Here is a 22,841-nt window from a genome sequence, read left to right on the forward strand (position 1 = left end):
GTCGTATGAAGCCAATGAGACAACGTTTTATCCACCAAAGATCAAATGAAGTGGATGTAAACATTCGTATTTCTAAATTATGCGTTAATGTTTCATTTCATATGAATAAGAGGATGAGGGGTGTGCGTAAATGAGACAGCAACCCAACGACAAAATGTTTTAACAAAACTTACATATAACAATACAATATAATCGGCGTAAGAATAGCGTTTGATTCTAAAGTAACGGTGTACATGTAATTTGGTACAATAAATAACAAATTATACCATATTCAAGAATGCTCGCGCATTTTCTAAAAGCAAGCTCAAAGTTAATTACATTCTGATAATTAATCATGTCTTCCTACACTTAATATCGGTTGCAGTACGTCATAGAAGATTTCATACAGCAACGTCATCAACAATAAAGGATGTGATCGCGTACAATATTCAAAACAAACAATACAGAAAATAAAAAAACATTAAAGTTTTTTTTCCAAACCACTACTTAACGAATTGACTCCTTCATCTCAATACTATTTTGTCAATTCTTTTTTTTTTTAATAATTTCAATGCAATTAAGTAAAAGAAAGAAAATTCTTTAGTAGAATAATTGGTATTTGTCATAAAGTCAGGAACCAAATAATAAGCAGGCGTGAATAGACGATCAGTAGTTTATTAAATTTGCTAGTTGGTTGTTTTCTATAGACTATTATGTATATCGTGATAACGGCTTCCGTATGTATGCCTACACATTTGGCGATGACAAACGTTTGCATTTATGTTTTTTTATTGTAGCAGTGATTAGTTCACTAACTATAGCGAGGAAATATTTTATTGACCATTGATTTCATCTCATTTAATTTGAAAAAAATAATCATTTCTAAAAGTTCACTCAATCCAAACGCATTACTGCACTCTCTATATATGATTGTATCCATTATATTATATTATAGTGAGATTAAAATAGCATCTGGGGATCTTAATTTCCCATTATAGCAACAATAGTCACTTTATTCTGCATATTCCGATGGTAATTTCTTAGAGGTTATAATGATTTCAACGCATTCACATGTACTTCACAAAAACTGTTGCTAACATCTGTTTTACTGTTGCTACGCCATTAAACTGTATTTGAGACCTTTTAGTCCCCAAAAGACAATGGCAGCTCATCAACGTTATTTTTATTGTTTAAATGGATGAGGGAATTAAAATCGTTAACTATGAATGAAAATAGGAGTATAAAAGTGATAGTAATTTTAGAAAAATCACATGAAATCATCAGTTATATCTAGTAGATGTCCCAAACTTTAAATGCGGTGACCGCTAAGATAATTCTTCGCCGTTGCCATAGTTTTTGGTTGAACAGACAAAATATTTTAACGTTTCCTAAAGTCTTAAGGTGTATTGGGGTACATTGCATCTTATTCCAGATACAAAAAAAACTTGCTCTTTATCTGTTAATTTTTCCCGAAAAAACAATTTATCGCTTAGCTTATTAGGTACTAAAGCTTAACAACCATAGTATTGTCTGAGTGCATCATTTGTATTATCAGATAAATGAATTGTGCAATATTGCTGATCACGCATAGTACCATTCAACGGCAAAATTATCTAGAATCATATCTCTAAATAGACTTACTTTTCTCTATGATTTATTTCAATAATCAGAGCTAATTTCTACAGCAGTTAATCAACTAAAATTGACAGAACTAAAGTGAACCTTTTTACTTTGCGACATTACGCCTTCGTTCATTACGTCGAAGTCGTGAGAGCGAAATTGCCCTTTCAGTAAAACTAATCGCTAGTACTAAAAAAAAACCAAATAACTTATTCACGATCATTTACAAAAAATAATACGTACATAACGTGCATTCCTTGGCCATTTTTGCAAAAGTTGAAGATAAATAGAAAAAAATTATAATTTTCTAGTTAAAGTTGCATGCAAGTTTCAAAAATCTGTCCTAAACTTTGAATTTTTCGAAATACTAAAGATTTTTTATCCAGGAACAGATTATTATGGCTTTATTTCGAAAACCTCTAGGAATTTTAAGTCCTCAATACTTTTTAACTTCGTACTTTATTTGGCCTTTTTTTATTCGAGCATCATCTGGCGTACAAAACTATAATCCTGGAATATATGATGACTTTATTTGAGTATGAGCTTAACCAAATGAAGCCCTTACCTTTACAGGTGGTATTTATCGTTTCTATACTTCAACCTTAGTGTATATTCAAGTGCATTTGTGGAATATTTCGGCAGATTTTTAAACTTATTAATGACGTAGATTGTCTGTCAAGTGTCAGATTTGTCTATATTTGTCTAATACTAGTGTGTAATTTAGAACCGCGAAGTTATATATAAAAAATATCCGGAAATGTTCTTATTTTGTACATCCATTTGTAAAATAAAGTAGGCATGCAGTAGGTATTTTGGTACCATTTTTAATCACTCAACGCCTTTAATTGTATCATTTCCCTTTTTGTTTTTTGTAAGTGACATTTTGCGTACTTTTTTATGAACAAAAAAGACATATTATTATCTACTGCTAAGGACATTCGTCATTTGAACATAATACATTAGGTCAACACGTATTACAGGTATAGAACCACTAATTCGGCCCGGTCAGAAAGAACATACAGGAAAAAAGTACATATTTTAAACAAAATAGTTCTTATGCATAGCTGTTTCTATGTCAACTGGTGAAATATTTGGGTAGTTTTGGTCCCAAATGAAAGCTTGGAGACTTGGGGTCACTGTAGAACCCTTGTTGAAATTTTATTTTGAATAATAAAAAAAATATATAAAATTATAATAGGAGGGCACATTTGCCCTGTTGTTCAGATCAGAAGAACCAGTTTTGTACTATTAAACTTCCGGGAACCAGTACGCTCTAATATGCAATTAAAGGTATGGTGAATTTTTCAGCACAAGTCAGGATAAGTTATAGTTTTAAAATTAAATGACTGCCACTTTATTTGAACTTAAGACAAAGTAGCCATTAATGCTTGAAATTGCAGAATTTAACATAGAAAGCAAAGGGGCTATGAATTAGTGGTTTAAATCCATAAATAGAAATAAGAAGATGTGGTATGAGTGCCAATGAGACAACTCTCCATCCAAGTCACTGTGTGTAAAAGGTTAACAATTATACGTCAAAGAACGGCCTTCAACACGGAGCCTTGGCAAAGACCGAACAACAAGCTATAAAGGGCCCCAAAATGACTAGTGTAAAACAATTCAAACAGGAAAACCAACGGTCTAATTTATATAAAAACACTTATGAACCACATCAACAAACAAAACCACTGAACAACAGGCTCCTGACTTAGGACAGGTGCAAAAAATTGCAACGGGTTTGAACGTTTTAACAGGCGCCAACCTTCATCTTAACATGCAACAGTAGTGTAACATTACACCATAGAAAGACACGCTATAAAATATCAATTGAAATGGCTTAACTCGATCAAGAAGACATATTAACAAACACAAGTAAACATACACTGAACGAAAAAAATTTGATCTATGACACAATATAAATACAATATTACATGTTGTTTTGTTTGGTTTTATGTGCTTAACGTAAATATATATACTACAATGTACGCATCTATCTTAAGATATTTATACTATACAGGAAACCAAATTATTATTTTTATTATTTTTGTTTTTGTATAAAAAAAAGTAATTATCACTTTGTAGAGTATAATACCCTAAGGATGGTAGGGTAGAAACATACCATCGTGTCGCTTTGATATATCTCGTCAGCATGCTGAAAGAAACTCTGTAAATTATATGATGGTATCTGACAAAAACATTAAGGCGTCACAAAGAAAGGGCATCACATATTTGTCATAAAAAAACCTGTCACTTCCATGCGGTTTCCATTGACAGGAAACAACAAATCATCAAACCATTAACTAAACTGAATATTGAAACATTGCAGTCGTATTGATGGTCAACCTTTTTATCCAAACATATAATGAACCTTAGTATTTATCTATTTTATACTTTTCAACAACAGAACTATCGAGTTCTTTGAGGTTTTCTTTTCTTTTGATATTATTGTTACACAGAACACATATATGCTTGTTTAGTTGTGCATTTTGAATAATGCTTTGTTCAAATAATTCGGCGCTTACATTTGTATACCCTTTAAAATGCTACAAATCATCAAATTTTAACAAAGAAGGTCATTTAAGATCGATAAAAATACAGCAATAGCACCATACATCGGACTCCCTTTTTAATATGATTTTCTAATTTTCCACTTCATATTGAACTTGAAAAGGTTTTAGCAACTTGTGAATAAAATCATCACAGATACAAAGCTGAAAATGTGTACGCCAGACGCGCGTTTTGTCTACAAAAGACTTATCAGTGACGCTCGAATCCAGAAAATTAAAAAGGTCAAATAAATGAAATATGCTGCGCTTATTCTTCACTTCATCGATTAAACTAGTAATTCCCTATGTTACCTCAATGACCATTTCCTCATCGTTATGAACCAGACTGTTATATAATAATTTATCTAAATAATCCATCTAACCTATTCCAGAGAAAATTATCCATGCAGACGACGATAATAGATCTCTAAAGACCAGTAGAATGCTTGTGAACCGGATTGACATGCATACTTTGGTAAGTGCCCAAAATGTATTTTACACACTACTTTCCCCTGATAGGTGCAAATTGCGTTCAGGCTTAATTTATATGATACCTTAAGATAATTGCCATTGAAGAAATGACAGCGGCCATCAATTATCGATCATCGTATACTTTTTTGTAGACTCTAGTCAGTAATTTTGTACTAATGTTAGAAAGCACACTGATATTCATAGCTTATATAAAGTCATAGAAATAAATTCATTATAGATACCAGGATTGAAATATTGAACGCCGGACTCGCGTTTCTTCTACTAAAGACTCAGCATTACCCTCGAATCAAAAAGGCTGAAAAAGGCAAATGAAGTACGAAATTGAAGAGCATTAAGAACCAAAAAATCAGAAAGGTTTAATTTGCCAAATACTGCTAAGAAAGAATATTATGAAAGGAGGTCAATATATGCAAAACTAATATGTATATTGAAAACATGCGAGTACACTCATTTTCAAATAAGTTTGTAAAAACTCTGGTTAAAACTTAAATATGTGTCAATAGGATACCATGGCTCGCACTATCATATTTCCGTGTTCATTAATTACATGTACTTAACAGCGTAAATATTTGGCCAAGAATGAAAAGTTTTTTTTTTAAATCCTAAATTTACGATTATCTAATATTTTACAGTATCAATATGATGAAAATCTCAACGGATTTATCAGATTGTGTTCGTGTGTTTTTCATGATGAAAAGAAGTTTTTTTTTCTGTGTTTCAGCAGAAACTTGTAAGAGAAAATGATAGTTGAAATGAATCAACGTTGGTTCAGACTTTATGGCGTCGCTGATAAGTCCCTGTCAGAATTATCACAGCCGGGTCAACATTGGTAACGTCACAAATCCGTAATAGGCAAATTTATATTGATATAGGCAAAGGAAGACTGATAAAACGAAAGTCCTGACCATATAACAGAACCTTTGGCCAACAAATCCAAACTCTGCATGCGTTAAAACTTTACAATATTAATTTCTATGCGTAGTTCTTAAATGTCTCCGTACCCTCAATACACCTTATTGCTATTTGTGTTCCATTGCTAGGCATCACAGAAGTTCCCGTAAAATATTGACGTCACAAAAGAAAAAATATATGACGCCTCAAAATAAAAGTGATTGTTGTATGCCGTTTATGGTTCAATCGTCGCAAATTATGTTTACTAAGAGACATATGAATCTCATTCCATACGAACGTTAACCTTTATCACAGGGTTCTAATTAAACCGAGGGATAGAGACGGTATGTGTCAGTAGTACAACTTAAAAAGTAAAATAACAAGAATACCGAGCTCCAAGGAAAATTCAAAACGGAAAGTCTTTTATCAAACGGCAAAATCAAAAGCTCAAACACATCAAACAAATGGAAAACAACTGTCATATTCCAGACTTGGTACAGGCATTTCCTGATGTAGAAAATGGTGAATTAAACCTGGTTTTATAGCTAGCTAAACCTCTAACTTGTATGACAACGTAAATCAATTTGAAATAGTTTTATTTTCAAATTCTTCTATATCAAGGCAATATACAATAAATAAATACAATAAAGCTGTTTACCCTTCTGTGGTACCTGCTTTTGACTTTATATTTTTGTAGGGTTCGTGTTTCTAAATCGTTGGTTTTCTTTGTGGTGATTTGTTTTTGATGTATGTAATTTCGGCGGTTTGGTTTTGTCCTTTGATGTTGTCTGTTTTTATCGGATTTGTAAATTTTGATTGCTTCCTTGGCATCTTCTTTCTTTTTCTATACTTTACAACAAGGACATTGATCAAAAAGGTTTAAGAAAAAATAAAAGAATTTAATAAGCTTATAAGTCATAATATCTTAAAACTAAATGTTTAACACATTTGGCGGTGACAACTGCTTGTATAATATGCTTTTTATTGTAGTCCATTAATAATAGAGAGGATACTTTATTGGCCACAGATTTTATCTCATTGAATTTTAAAAAAAAGTAATTTCCACTCTATCCACATGTATTACTGCACTTACCTTAGATGTGTGTATTAGTTTTATCATATCATATTGATAATAAAATACCATTTGAGGATTGTAAATTACCATTATAGCAACAAAAGTCATGTCATTCTGCATATTCCGATGGTTTTTTTTACGTTATATTACTTCAAAGGCATCACATACAGTGAGAAAACTAGTGACAAAATATTACCTTCCCTGTAAACACTGAAAACTATATCTTCTCGATGTTTGTCCCATTTTAGCAAGGACGCTATCAATTATGGATTCATGGGAAAACGTTCTGGTAAATAGTAAAAATAGAAATAAGTTGAAATAAAAACAAAACTTCCATTTAATATTATCATTTCCCTCCTTAAGTAACAAACGACGAGTACAGTAGGCTATAGAAGCTTGACGTAAAAATGTTTTAAAATGTTGCTATGCGAATAAATTCCTGGAGTACCAACTTCAATTAATTTTTTTACTGGCGGTATACCTCTCTGGGACATGCTAATTATACGTATATGTATACAGCTAAATCAGAGAAAGTCAGGGGAAAATTCCAAAGGAATCGATTGATATGCAGCAAAGATTGGCACTTTTGAAGTTAAGTTAATAAGCAAATTCAAACGGACCCTATCTCGATGTAAACATTGAATGCGAATAGATCGAGAAGATCGCAAATACATGTAAAAAAATCGAGACGACCATTTCTTAAAATTGTATAGAAAATAGTAGAAAGATATCTACTTTATAAGAATATTTATCTTTTTTTAAATTTCTTAACCTGCACAGACAGACTTTTAAATTTCTATATTAACAAAACGAAAATATTTCTCTATTTAATGTAGATGTGCCAAGAGCAGACCGGTGTGCTCGATAACTTAGGTGTGAAAAAATAAGTATACTTTGGGAAATTGTAACATGCTAAGGACTTTGTGGAACACTCCGAAAATTAATGAACCGACAGATCTTTAGATTTTGTATGTACATGATTTTTTCCAATTTTTTTTTATCAATATGCAGCAAAGATTGGCATTTTTTAAATATCAGTTTCACAAGCTTCTAATGCAATTATCTCGATAAATACTGAAGATAAAACATCGTGTATATACATTTATTAATTAACTACTGTGTTGGACCTAATATGATGATAACTGCCTTTGCTATACAAAAGTATCAACTCGGCCAATATGGATTTTTTCCGTATTGGCCGAGTTCTGCTCCGGCCAATACAGGATTTCGGAACGCCTCTAGTTTTTAGATCGAAAATCATGATAAACACAAACTTAATGTAAACTGTCGTTTTGAAGACGCTGTTTTATTTTCTCACCATAAACATGCCGAAACGTTTATTGTGGCAAATATTTCAGGCTGAAGACGGTCACATGCATTTAAAAACGCATTTTATAAGCAGACAATAGAATTATTTCAGGTTTGGGCAACGAGTCTGTAGATTATCACAAAGCTCATTTCTTGGCGATCACATAAATATTTAAAACATTTTATCAGTTTAACGGGTGCATTTCAATTTACCGTTTACTTTCGCTTCTCATGTTTTTGTTAGGTATCGTATATTTTTCAACCCGAACCAGGCATATCGATTGTTGAAGGATGGCCTGTAATCTATTGTTCAAGTATGGGTAGTTGTCTCATTGGCAATCATATTCAACTCCTAGCTTTATTAAACCTTTTGTTTCTGAATCTCTCATGCAATGGCAGTACCTTTTCAATTACTATATATGTGTTGCATCTAAATATGTATTGTAACACTTTATAGTGACTGAAAAGGGTTAACAAATCATCAAATAATGAAGAAGACCCTTCCATACATCACAAGATCATTTGACTGGTTTGGATAGTTAAATTTCAAGATAAACATGTTAAAATCTTGTGAAAGAAAATAAAAAAAAAACCAGGTAAACACTGTAGTCAATTAATAAAGATATCATTACGTGATTATTTGTGTATTGGCCTTGTTATTGGTCCGATGCCAGCTGTATTGGCCTTCGGCTTCGCTTCAGGCCAATACAGCAAGCCTCGTACCAATCAAAAGGCCAATACAGAAATAATCACATAATAATATCATAGTATATTTCTAATAACACAGTTTAACAAATAATTTCTTTAAAATGTACAATTATTATGTAGAAATAACTTTTGATCAGTATCGTTACCGGCATTGTTTTATTATTGACTTTCTCGACTCTATCATAAGAAGAGTGAATTTTCTTTTGTTTTCGTTCCCTAGATTTCCCACTGCATTTACATCACTTTTACTGGTGCTACGGTTGTAAACTGTATTTGAGACCGTTTAGTCCCTAATAGGGAATGGCAACTACTCAAGTACATTATTTTAATTGTTTTAATGAACGAGGGAACAATAAACTTTCATTATTCTTGAATGAAAAAAGGATAGGAGTAAAACTTATTTCAGGAAGATTTAAAACAAAATCATATAAAAGCTATCTTAAAAAGCGATGACGGCCTAGACATTTTTTTTGCAGTCGTCAAAGTTTAGATAAATAGACAAAATATTTAAACGTTTGCCAGTCTCAGAGTGTACTGGAGTTCATTCCCGAAAAAAAACTTGCTCTTTATCTGTTTTTATTCACAGGAAAACAATCTATTGCATAGATTATTAGGTACTGAAGCTTTAACAACCATACCATCGACTAAGTGCATCATTTGTATTATCAGATATATATGTGTGGGAAATGGCTGATGGTGCATACTACCATTCAATGGTAAAATTATCTGGAATTATATCTGTTAATAGGCTTACTTTTTTCTGTGATTTATTTCAATAATCAGAGCTTATTTCTACAGCAATTAATCAAATGAAATTGACAGCATTTAAGTGATCCTCTTGACTATGTGATATGCCGCCTTCGTTCATTACGTCGAAGTCCTGATAGCAAAATTGCCTTTTTAGTCAAAAATCCCTAGATATAACACAAAACGAGCAACGTAGTCACGATCATCTACAAAAATGCGTATTTACAAAGCGATCATTCCTTGATTATTCTTGGATTCTTTGTGCAAAATTTAATAATACATGGAAAGAGATATTATAACTTTTCAGATAAAGTTACATGCATGTTTCAAACCTTTCCTGAACATTGAGCCAACAAAATCATCGAAACTTATAGGAGTCCATTATACAAATCGCATTATTACCGAAGGAAGCACTTACCTTCACAACTGGTATTGTCGTTTCTATACTTCAATCAGCATATATAGTCAAGTGCATTAATGGAATATTTCAGCAGATTTATAAACTTATTAATGATGTTGATTGTCTGTCAAGTATCAAATTTGACTAATACTGGTGTCTTAATCAGAACCGCGTAGTTATTTATAAAAAATATTCGGAAATTTACTTATTTCTTATATCTATTGGTAAGATGAAGTAGGCATTTTTTTTTGGATGAAAAGAGATATATATTTATCTACTATTATTCACAGTAGTCGTCAGAATATTATACATAATGACGCCAAGTATATAAAATCCTGGTTTGTTTAGTTATAATATGCTTAATGCATATATAATAGTAAAATGTATGTATCTATCTTAAGATGGCAGTCAGCAGGGTTTAAGAACATACGTTGTTCGACCTGCTTGTCAAATGCATTTTGTTAAAATGTACTTTTTCACTTTTTTGGTCTTTTGGAAAATGTTGTTTGTGCTGTATTTAGACCCCTCTTCCAAGAAATTTGTTTTGCATGCACACGTATAAAAATTGCGGTTTTTATCCAACGCAATCATAGGTTTGAACGTTGTTTTCAATTTAGACTTGTCTATCTTAAGATATATATAATTCGTCTAAATAACAGCCCAACAATGTTAGATCTGTAAATTTGCGTTAGCAAATTTTTTGTTCTTCTCTGGCCAGTATTCGAACTCATGCTACTGAGATATCGTGGCACCAAATCGCCTTGCACTGTGCCCGACGCGCTAGACCACTCGACCACCTAGGTTCTACAATAATAAAGCTTTCGGTGGCCGGGTGTTACCTCTTAAGATATATATATATATTATACACAAACACAATTTTTTTTTTCATTATTTGTTTTGGTGAAAGAATAATGATCACTTGTGCATGTTGTAGAGTTTACTCAGAGATTACCACCATAAGAATGACAGGGTATAAACAATTGGTCACTTAGATTTATTCCGTCCGGCAGTAAGACCCATGCTGAAAGAAACTATATTTTATATTGCGGGATCTGACAAAGATTAAGAAGTCTAAAGTCAATCATATATTTATTATAAAAAGGCGTGTCCTTTCCATGCGATTTCCATTGACAGGAAACACAGTTCTACTCACAAACGAATATTTAAATGCAATGATGAAACCATTAACTAGACTGAAACATTGCAGTCGTATTAATGTTCTACCGTTTCATTCAAACATATCTTGAATTTTAGTATTTATCTTTTGAATATTTTCTTTTTCTACAACGGAACTATCGAGTTTTTTTTTTTAGATTATTATTTATTTTGATATTATTGTTAGTACACAGATATGCATGTTCAGTTGAGCGTTTTAAATAATGGTTTGTTTAAAAACAATTGCTCTTATATTCCTTAAAATGCCACAGATCATTAAATGTTAACAAAGAATGTGCAACTTGTGAATAAACTTCTCATAAATACCAGACTTAAATATTTGTACGCCAGACGCGCGTTTAATCTTCAAAAGACTCATCAGTGACGCTCGAATCAAATAAGGTGAATTAGGCCAAATAGATGAAATATGCCGCGCTTCAACTTCGTTTCATGGATTAAGCTGGTAATCCACTAAGTTACATCTGACCATTTTTCTTATTTTTATGACCCAGACTGTTATATAATGATTTATGTAGATACTTTATCTGTTCTGTTCCAGCAAACAATGTTCCATGCAGACGACGATAATAGATCTCTAAGTATAGCACCAGTAGAATGCTTGTAAATCGGCCTGAAATGCATACTTCGGTAAGTAGTCGGAATGTATTTTACAGTCTATTTTCTTCTGGTACGTGTAAATTGCATCTAAAATTGAGAATGGAAATGGGGAATGTGTCAAAGAGACAACAACCCGACCATAGAGCAGACAACAGCCTAGTCTGAATTCATATGATCTCTGAAGGTAATTGCCATTATTGAAATGACAGCGGCTATCTATTGTCCATAATCTTGGACGATTTTGTAGACCCATTAAATTAGACTAATGTTAGAAAGCGAATGCATTGAATAATTCTTGTGATATTCATTCTATTTAAGTTGATATTCATTGGTGATAAAACAATAGAAGCATAATTATCAAACACGGTTAATATACGCAGATTAATGTAAAAAGTGTTATATTTTATTATTATTTCATTGTTCTGAATAAAATATCAGGAAAAAGAGCAAGTACAACCTTTTACAAATGTTTTTTTTTTTAACACTTACATAAAACAAACATATGTGCCAATAGGACACCTTGAAACAATTGCACAATCACATTTCCGTGTTTAGTCAACCGCTAAATCTAAGTCAAGACCATAAGTTTTTTTTTTGTTATTTGTTTTACCAGCTGCAAACCGTAAGCGGACTCAATCAATTCGGATGAAAACATTATGACGCCGCTGATAAGTCCGGGTCAAAGTTATAAACACTGGATCATCATTGTTGGCGTAACAAAGCCATAATATGCAATTAATATTGATACAGGCAAGGGGAAGGCCGATAAAACAAATACTTTCACGTTAAAACAAAACATTTGGCAAAATAATCGAAACTGTACATGCGTTAAAATTCAAGCATATTAATTTTTATACCTGGTTCTAAAATGTTTCTATAAAATGTTTCAAAACAACTTTTTTACTATTTGTCCGCCATTACTAGACATCACAAAAGTTCCCGTCAACTTTTGATGTCGCTATAAAATGTCTGACGCCTTAAATGAGTACTGATTTTTGTATGACGTCAATAGTTCAAGTGTCGCAAATTAGCTAAGAGAAATAAGATTCCCACTCCTTAAGAATCTTTAACCTTTATCACAAGGCCCTTGTAGTGAGAGAGAGAAAGTAGGTATCAGTGCTACGACTGAAATGGATAAGATTAATGATTTATATTTGCTATTAAACAGGTTGAACGTAAATCATTTCAAAATAGTTTTTATTTTCAATTTCTTCTATATAAAGTCAATAAAATCTGCAAAATAAATTAATTGTGACACATAATTAGAATCGCAGACTTTAGATGAGAAAACAATTTACAGCAAAATCTAATATTTTTCAGACATGTTACAATAAATACGAAACGACGTTGGAAATAATTAAATTATTTAACAGAGTATGAATACTTTGATAGACAGTACATTTATATATTATCCTTGTCTGTTCATGCAGACTTCGGGATTGTCAGCGGACTGGACAAGACTTAATATAATATTGAAGTGTATCCGTATTCTTGCAATGAACACAAATTCAAAACTAAGAGATTATAGAATAATTGTGAAGAATGACAACACTGGTCAAATATAAAATTAAATATGCAATCCCGACTACTTTACAAAACAGTTAACGCATCAATCAGCAATGGAAACTTTTAAATGATATCTATATTATATAACTGTACGAAATGATTATGATCGACGATAAAAAAAAAAGAAACCGATTTTAACAAAGTCTTTAAAGAATTTTCACGCGTCCATGACTCCATGACTCAATTGTCGTTAGGAACGAAGGTAATTGATGAAGTTTGTTCTTATAACGTAATTGTGTATGCATGGTTTAAACAATTTCTAGGGGAATATTATGTCCAAATTAGCAACACAACGGCTGCCACATGTAGAGTAGGAACTGCTTACCCTTCCGGGGCACCTGAGTTCACTTCTGAATTTTGATAGGGTTCATGTTACTCAATCTTTGGTTTTCTTTGTGGTGTTTTGTTTTGCTGTATGTAATTTCGGCGGTTTTGATTTTGTACTGTGATGTCTGTTCTTATTGGGCTTGTAAATTTTGATGTTACCTTGGTATCTTCTTTCTCATTCTATACTTTGCAAAAATGACATTGATCAAAAAGTTGTAAAACATTTATAATAATTCAATGAGTAATAATTAAAATCTTCCGTTTAGAAATTTAGAAATAAGTTATTCAGGTTTGCCAACACGCTTGCATATCTTGCTTTTCTTGTAACCATGGAAAGTTCGTTAACAGTAGAGATGAAATACATAGTTTATTGGCCATATATTTTATCTCATTGAATATTAGAAAATATAATTTCCACTCAATCCGTCATATTATATTATATTGAGAGTAAAATAGCATCGGAGGATTGTAAGTTACCATTATAGCAACAAAAGTCACGTCATTCTGCATATTCAGATGGTTATTTCATTGCGCTTATAATGATTCTAACACATTTACATGTACTTCACAAACACTTTTTTACTGTTTTACTGTTCATGTGCTAGTAAATCCCCTATAGGCAATGGCGGTGACCTCTTAAACAATTTATCATCGTCGTCATAGTTTGGTTTAAAAGACTAAATATTTAACGTTTGCCAAAGTCTCAGGTTGTACTGATGTTCATTGCGCCTTGTTCCAGAAAATAAATTTGCTCTTTAGCTGTTATTGTCCCAGGAAACAATTTATCGATTAGATTATTAGGAACTAAAGCTTTAACAACCATACCATCGACTAAGTGCATCATTTATAAGTGTGGGAAATGGCTGATGATGCAAACTAAAATTCAACGGCAAAATTATCTGGCATTAAATCTCTAAATAGACTTACTATTCTCTATGATTTTTGTCGAGCCTTCGACTTTTGTCGAAAAAGCGAGACATAGCGATCCTACATTCCGTCGGCGTCGTCGGCGTCGTCGTCGTCGTCGTCGGCGGCGGCGGCGTCCACAAATATTCACTCTGTGGTTAAAGTTTTTGAAATTTTAATAACTTTCTTAAACTATCCTGGATTTCTACCAAACTTGGACAGAAGCTTGTTTATGATTAAAAGCTAATATCTAGAAGAACATTTTGTTAAAATTTAATTCCATTTTTTCCGTATTTTACTTATAAATGGACTTAGTTTTTCTTCCAGTTAACATTACATACAGTCTGCAGTTTAAGTTTTTAAAACATTTATTAGATTCATAAACTATCCTGGATTTTTACCAAACTTGGACAGAAGCTACTTACAATCAAAAGATAGTATAGAGAGGAATATTTTTATCAATTTTTTTTCCTCATTTTTGTTGAGCCTGCAATTAACAGCAAAAGTAGGCGAGACACTGGGTTCCGCGGAACCCTTACGAATTTTTCAATAATCAGAGCTAATTTTTACAGCAGTTAATCAACTGAAATTGACAGTGAACCTTTTGACTTTGCGACATGCCGCATTCATTTGGAATCATGATAGCAAAATTGCTTTTTAAGTAAAAAATTATCGATAGACCCAACAAGCAACGAATTACGTAGTCACGATCATCTAACAAAACAGGTACGTTCGTAACAATCATTCCATTTTTGTAATTGCAAAAGTTAACAATGAACGAAAAGGTGTAATATAACTTCAGATAAAGTTACTTGCATGTTTCAAACCTTTCCTGCATACTGAGCAAAGGAAAACGTCCGAGTCCTTTATCAAGATTACAGAACAATAACAAATAATAATCTGACTCGCGTTTGAGTATGAGCTGTACCCAAGAAAGAATTTACAAAAAAGAGTAAAATAACCAAAATACCGAACTCCAAGGAAAATTCAAAACGGAAAGTCCTTTATCAAATGGCAAAATCAAAAGCTCAAACACATCAAACGAATGGAAACAACTGTCATATTCCTGAATTAATACAGGCATTTCTTTATGTAGAAAATTGTGGATTAAACTTGGTTTTATTGCTAGCTAAACCTCTCACCTGTACAACTGGTAGTTGTCGTTTTTATGCTTCAATCATCTTGTTTATTCAAGTGCATTAATGGAATATTTCGACAGATTTATAAACTTATTAATGACGTAGATTGCCTGTCGAGTGTCAGATTTGTCTCATACTGGTATCTAATTTAAAACCGCGTAGTAATTAATACAAAATATCCTGAAATTTACTTATTTCTTACATCCAGTTGTAAAATGAAGTTGGCATGCAGTAGGTATGTTGGTTCCATTTTTAATCAAACAGCGCCTTCAAGTGTGTCATTTTCCTTTTAGGTATTTTTGTATGTGAACCTTTACGAATTCTTTTATGAATAAAAAAGAATGTATAATTAACTACTGCTATGGAAAGTCGTTTTCTGAATATGATTCAAAATGACGACAAGTATATCAAATATAAAAATAGGGAAATGTAGTGTGATTGTCAAAGAAACAAATATCCAGCAGATTTCAAATGAACTGGATGTAAGAAAATATAGGCCAATGTACGATCTTCAACAATGAGAAAAAACCATACCGTGTACCCGGCCATGAAAGGCCCCGACATGAAACAAATGTGAAACCATTTAAACAAGAAAACTATGTTGGTTTGTTTGGATTTTTTTTATGCCAAACGCAATATATATTCTGGAATTCACGCATCTATCTAAAGATACACATTCTACACACAATTGTATTTTTTTCAATGAAAAATATTTTTTACTTAGTAGAGTTTACTATCCTTAGGATGATAGGGTAGAAACATATTGTCGCCTTGGTTTACTCGTCCAGTACATACATGAAATATTTGCCACTGGACGTTGAGCAACCAACAATCAATCAATCAATCTTGATGTATCATGTGAGGCAGTACAACCCATGCTGAAAGAAAGACGTCCATTTTCCTGTACCAGATTCATTAATACAAAGCCAAACTCAGCCAAAATAGGAATTTCTAACTCGTTATTCTCTTTATTTGAAGCTATTACTCATTTAATTTCAAATTAGGGCAATAATAGGAGATAAGTATCCTCTGCTAATTTAAGAAAGAAGTATAGGCCTTAATATTTGATATCAAATATAAATAAGGAGATGTGGTATGATTACCAATGATACAATTATCAATCAGAGATCAAAATCTAGTACAGATGTATACGTCGATTTTGTTATCAGGAAATAGTCCATTATCACTGGCTTTGTTTCATATTTTATCATTTTTTCGCAAAAGGAAACAGTTAGGACAAACTGTGGTGCGTGCCCATACAAAGCTAGTGGCACCTGCATAGTGCATATGGCGGGATCTGACAAAAAATAAAAGACGTTGAAAGTGCATCAGATATTTAACATAAAAAACATGCTCTTCCATGAGGTTTCCCTGGACAGGAAACAGAATTCAATCATCAAACCATTTATTGAGCTGAAACATAGCAGTCGCATTTTTGTTAATGTTATATCATTTTATTCACAATCATAATGATTTTTGTCGAGCCTTCGACTTTAGTCGAAAAAGCGAGACATAGCGATCCTACATTTCGTCGGCGTCGTCGTCGTCGTCGTCGTTGTCGTCGGCGGCGTCCACAAATATTCACTCTGTGGTTAAAGTTTTTGAAATTTTAATAACTTTCTTAAACTATCCTGGATTTCTACCAAACTTGGACAGAAGCTTGTTAATGATCATAAGATAGTATCCAGAAGTAAATTTTGTAAAAATAAAATTCCATTTTTCCGTATTTTACTTATAGATGGACTTAGTTTTTCTGCCGGTAAATATTACATTCACTCTGTGGTTAAAGTTTTTAAAACTTTAATAACTTTCTTAAACTATCCTGGGTTTGTACCAAACTTGGACAGAAGCTTGTTTATGATCATAAGATAGTATCTAGAAGTAAATTTGTAAAAATATAAATCCTTTTTTTCCTTATCTTACTTTTAAATGGACTTAGATTTTCTGCCAGGAAACAACACATTCACTCTGTGGTTAAAGTTTTTAAAAATTTAAATAACTTTCTTATACTATTTTGGATTTGTACCCAACTTGGACAGAAGCTTGTTTATGATCAAAAGCTAGTATCTAGAAGGAAATTTTGTAAAAAAATAAATCCATTTTTTCCGTATTTTACTTTTAAATGGACTTAGATTTTCTGCCAGGAAACAACATATTCACTCTGTGGTTAAAGTTTTAAAAATTTTAATAACTTTCTTATACTATTTTGGATTTGTACCAATCTTGGACAGAAGCTTGTGTATGATCAAATGCTAGTATCTAGAAGGAAATTTTGTTTTCTTCCAGTTAACATTACATTCAGTCTGCAGTTAAATTTTTTAAACATTTATTAGATTCATAAACTATCCTGGAATTTTACCAAACTTGGACAGAAGCTTCTTAAAATCAAAAGATAGTATCAAGAGGAATATTTTTATTGATTTACTTCCTCATTTATGTTGAGCCTGCGATTAACAGAAAAAGTAGGCGAGACACTGGGTTCCGCGGAACTCTTACGAATTTTTAGTATTTATCTTTACTTTTCAACAACGGAACTATCGTGTTTTTTGATATTTTTGTTTCTTTTAATATTATTGTTACACAATATGCTTGTTCAGTTGTGCTTTTTGAATAATGCTTTTTACAAATAATTCGGCTTTTGTACCCTTTAAAATACCACAACTTATCAAATTTTAACAAATCATGTCATGTAAGATCGATTAAAAAGATAGCATTAGCACAATATATTTACCTCCCTTTTTTATATTTATGATTCTTGAATTTACCATTTCATATTTAGCTTAAAATGGTTTTAGCAACTTGTGAAATATGCCGAGCTAATATTTTTCCTCATCGATTAGCCTAGTAAGTTCCCAGATTACCTCTATGACCATTTTCTTATGTTTATGACCCAGACTGTTATATAATGATTTATCTAAATAATCTATCTGCCCTATTCCAGAAACAATTATCCATGCAGACGACGACAATAGATCTTTAAGTAACAGTAGAATGCTTGTAAACCGGCCTGAAATACATACTTTGGTTAGTGTATGTAATACAAAAACAAGGAGATGAGGTATGAATGTATCTTACAGACTACTTTCTTCTGGTAGGTGTAAATTGCATTCATTCTGAATTCATGTGATCTCTTAAGATAATTGCAATTGTAGAAATGACAGCAGCCATCTATTATCGATCATCTTGTATATTTATGTAGACTCAGAAATTTTATACTAATGTTAGAAAGCGAGTGCATAACAAAGTTATTATGATATCTATTTTATTTTAAACTTATATCCATAGATGATAAACCCATAGACTGAAGTGATATTATCAAACAATATACGCAAAATTTATTTGTATAGTTAAAACTAGTGAGTACACTCATTTTCAAATTAGTTTCTTAAAACTTTTTTTAACAAAAATTATGTGTTGAAAGGACACAATGGCTCGCACTATCACATAACACACCGCTGAATCTTGGTCAAAAGTCTCATTGTGAAATATTTTGAATATCGCGTATATTTTACATTGCTACTTTTGAGAAATTCCTTAATAACTGTTTGTGCAATAAATAATTTTCCAATATGTTCAATTATAAGGTTTTCTTTAAATTTATACTGTTGAATACATGTAGCTGATATTTTACTATATCAATATGATGAAAATCTGATAATCGATTGTATTTGTGTGTTTTTTTGATAGAAACGAGTTCGTTTTTAGTTTGTTTCACCAGCAAACCGGAAAAGGAAATGATAACTTTGGATCAAACTTACAACTTTGGTTCAAACATAACGACGCCACTGATAAGTAAGGCGGTGAAAACATATTTGAAGCCACAAAGCCGTGATATTTATAGATGATAACATGCCCTTTCCCATATCGGTCCTGGTATCATCCCGAGACTCCCATAGCCCATAGCGCTATTGAGCCGAGGGCTCATATGGGTCGAGGGATGATACCTTGGCCCATATGTAAAAAGGACATGTCATAATATATTTATCACATATTATATAGAATAAACGCTTAAAAAAGTAGACAGAATTTTATTATTCCGTCTGGCAAGGTCATACATTTTTTGTCCTCCTCTGAAATAACATCATTATTACGAAGCTCTCCAACCGTTCAAAACTGGAGTCCTTGAAAATTATAGTGTTAATGTCAGATTTTCTTTAGTATTAGTGTACTTTATATCTTTAACAAATTCCACTGTCATTTAAATCGACGTTCCTCGTCTGTCATTGTTGTTATAAACGCTTATGACGTCATCACAGGGCACACTAACCGGTTATTTGCACCGGGCGGAAATACGACTAGGGCAAATCTGCGGTTATTGCATATGCAAAACAAAATGTTTTCGTAACAAATATATGATGTGCAATGTTATATTGATACAGATAGAAGGAAGACTGATAAAAGGATTGATATGGCTGTATAACAGAACGTTTGCCAATCTAATGCAAACTCTAAATGCTTTAAAACCCAAGAATATCAATATTTATGACTGAGTGGTTCTAAAATATTTCTGTACACTCAATTGAATTAACTAAGAGTGATATGATTATCATTCCTTCACCTTTATCACAGGGTATTAGTTAAACTCAGAGAGAGAGAGAGAGAAAGTGGGTGTCCGTACAACAACTGAAATTGATAAAATTACAGATTAATGATTTCGATTAAAGAGGTTGAACATAAATCATTTCAAAATTGTTTGTATTTTCAATTTATTCTATATTAAGTCAATACACACCACAAAGGAAATGAATTGTGGCGTATAGAAAGAAACTCAGACTTTAGATAAGAAAACAATTTACAGCAAAATCTAATATCTTTTCAGACATTTTACACTGATTAACAAAAAATGCGAAACGACGGCTTGGAAATAACTAAATTAACTAATAGAGTATGAGTACTTTAATAGATACATTAAAGTATTACATTGGTTACATTCATATGGTATCCTTGTCTGTGCATGCTGCGCTCGTGGTTGTCAGCCGACTGGACATGACTTATTATAACATTGAAGTGTAATCGTATTTTTGCCACTTGGACACAAATTAAAAACCATGTGAGATTATTTAAGAATAATTGTGAAGTATGACGAAGTCTTTAGTTTTCTATGTTGTGTTTTGTGTACTATTGTTTGTCTTTTTATCGTTTTTCATTTCTTTTTTTTTTGACATGGCATTGTCGGTTTTTTTTCGACTAATGAGTCTGAATATCCTTATGGTATCTTTCGTCTCTCTATGTCGACACTGACCAAATATGAAATATAATTATGTTATTGACTATTTTACAAAACAGCAACCGCAGAAATCAGCTATGGAGATTTTTTATATGATATTTATGTTATATAACTTAACGAAATGATCATGATTGACAAACAAAAAAAAACCTGTCTTTAATTAAAAAGGGATTTCAAGAGATTATCTTCCATTTGTTTGCAATACATGTATTTCTGTTATATCACTCCAGCGTTATTTACATAACTATTTATTACTTGTTTTTGTCACATCTGTGATAGGGGACAACCATTTGATATTTTTACTTTTGTAAAGAATGATTTCCTGCATGTTGTGTTGCATAATATTCATTTTCATCCTGTCTTGGCAAAAATCATTCATTTTCTGCTCTTAACAGGCTAGGACATTCATTTTCAAAATCCTCCTGTCCACCAGAAAGTAAAATGGTCAATCCCTTACAATAAACAGTTTTCTAATTTTTCGTTAGAATAACGTATATACTGCTTTCCAAAAAAACAGTTTATATTTAATCTTTTCGTATAATGAATATAATAAATGGTCAGGGGCCGAGAAAAGATGAGAGGACCAATGTTTTCAATTTACATAGAAATTATAAATAATCATTTTATAATTGTTGTCTTCCATCATAAAGTGTATAAAACAAACAAACCAGACATTGATAGCCAATCTCTCTATATACTATCAACATTTACTTCAGGGAGGGGCATGTTTCATTTTTGTAAACTTTTTGGACATCGCAACTGATATCATATTCACATTTGTCTGTATGTTAGATTCAGTGCTCATTGAATCATGTATTTTGTGTGGTTTAAATTTCAAATTCTGCATTTTTTGCTCTTAAATAATATCAATCTCAATATGCATATAAAACTACATATAAGCGGGTACCGAAATGATATTTCTTAGAAGTCTCAGACGAGTAAGAAGATTTCGCATTATGTTTCCAAGTGATGTCTGGGTAAAGTGATCAAATAACGTATCACCGAGCTAATAAAACATCAATGTTCGATAAACAATCAGTTCACTGATGGATTTATGAACAGTTGCGAGTCTAATTTTGTATTATCTTCCGATTAGTTCTCGCATCATGTTCTTAATTCAATGACGTAAAAATAGATTTAATGAATAGTAGAAATGGAATGCTGTTAAGCTCATTTTATGACATAAAACACCAAATGTATAGGAGTGGGAAGGTGATACAATATAAGTATAGAAAGCATTCATTTGCTTATCTTATCTATCCGAGGTCACGTCAGTGATCGAGGATTGATAAGAGACGCAATTTATTCCGTTTACATACTGTAGTAAGTTTTTTTTTTAAGGTCTGTTCTCGGGGCATAAAATTTTTCAAACACCGACATACTAAGACGTATGGGAGTTGGTATATGAAAAACATAACTATACAATGCAATTCGTGTCCTATTGCGGTCAAATTTTGTTCCTCATTTAAACACCCTTTTAATTTCTAATACATCATCAATTTCTTATGTATATTAATAATATACATTACCAATTTCATATTCATGGCCTCGATTATGGCCATTTTGTATTGCTGGAGAGCATAAATCTTCACCTTTCCAATAAATCATGTAATTTCTCTCTTAGCGGTTTTGATTAAATACTAGAACAAATCCGCGACAACGCGGGTCCGTGACTGAATTAAAGTACATATGCCTTATTTCTAGCCTGGATTTTTAGAATTCGTATTGCTATCTGATAAAGTCATGCTGATTGTAAGGTGCACAGTTTTCTCTGCTTTCAGAATCTTTCTGTTTGAACCTGTCCTGGTTTTCTTACTACAATAAACTTAATATAAACTAAATTTATTTTTTACTAATTTACCAAATTTAATAGTGGTATTGAGGTAGAAGAAAACAGACTTGTTAAATAGTGTAATATAGTGTAACATAGATATAAAACAACTACTGGAAGAATTCCAGGTTTTCTTGATAGAGGAGGGATTTACAGAAGGTAACAAACACGTAACCGGAAACGTCATGTGGCATATAGTATTGTATCAGTATCGGATTCGACCCGTAACTTGTTTATTATTGGTAATATTAATTATGTGGAAAACAAAAGGGCCTGGAATGGTGTAATTTTTTAACCACACCATTG

The 22,841-nt window shown here is 32.0% G+C and overlaps 1 protein-coding gene and 1 long non-coding RNA gene across 3 annotated transcripts in view; one reads left to right on the forward strand and one right to left on the reverse strand.

The window, feature by feature from the left end:
• The window catches only part of LOC127707883 (serine/threonine-protein kinase SBK1-like), a 60,633-nt gene that overhangs the window by 33,404 nt on the left and 4,388 nt on the right, over positions 1–22,841 (reverse strand). The window lies entirely within an intron of this gene.
• Positions 1–22,841, forward strand: part of LOC127707884 (uncharacterized) — a 46,614-nt gene that overhangs the window by 17,637 nt on the left and 6,136 nt on the right. The window contains exon 2 of the long non-coding RNA XR_007985067.1: positions 11,481–11,569. This is a non-coding gene — a long non-coding RNA (uncharacterized LOC127707884). The remainder of the gene's footprint in view (positions 1–11,480; positions 11,570–22,841) is intronic.

This window comes from Mytilus californianus, unplaced genomic scaffold (genome assembly GCF_021869535.1).
Source record: "Mytilus californianus isolate M0D057914Y unplaced genomic scaffold, xbMytCali1.0.p SCAF_7, whole genome shotgun sequence".
Taxonomy (NCBI): domain Eukaryota; kingdom Metazoa; phylum Mollusca; class Bivalvia; order Mytilida; family Mytilidae; genus Mytilus; species Mytilus californianus.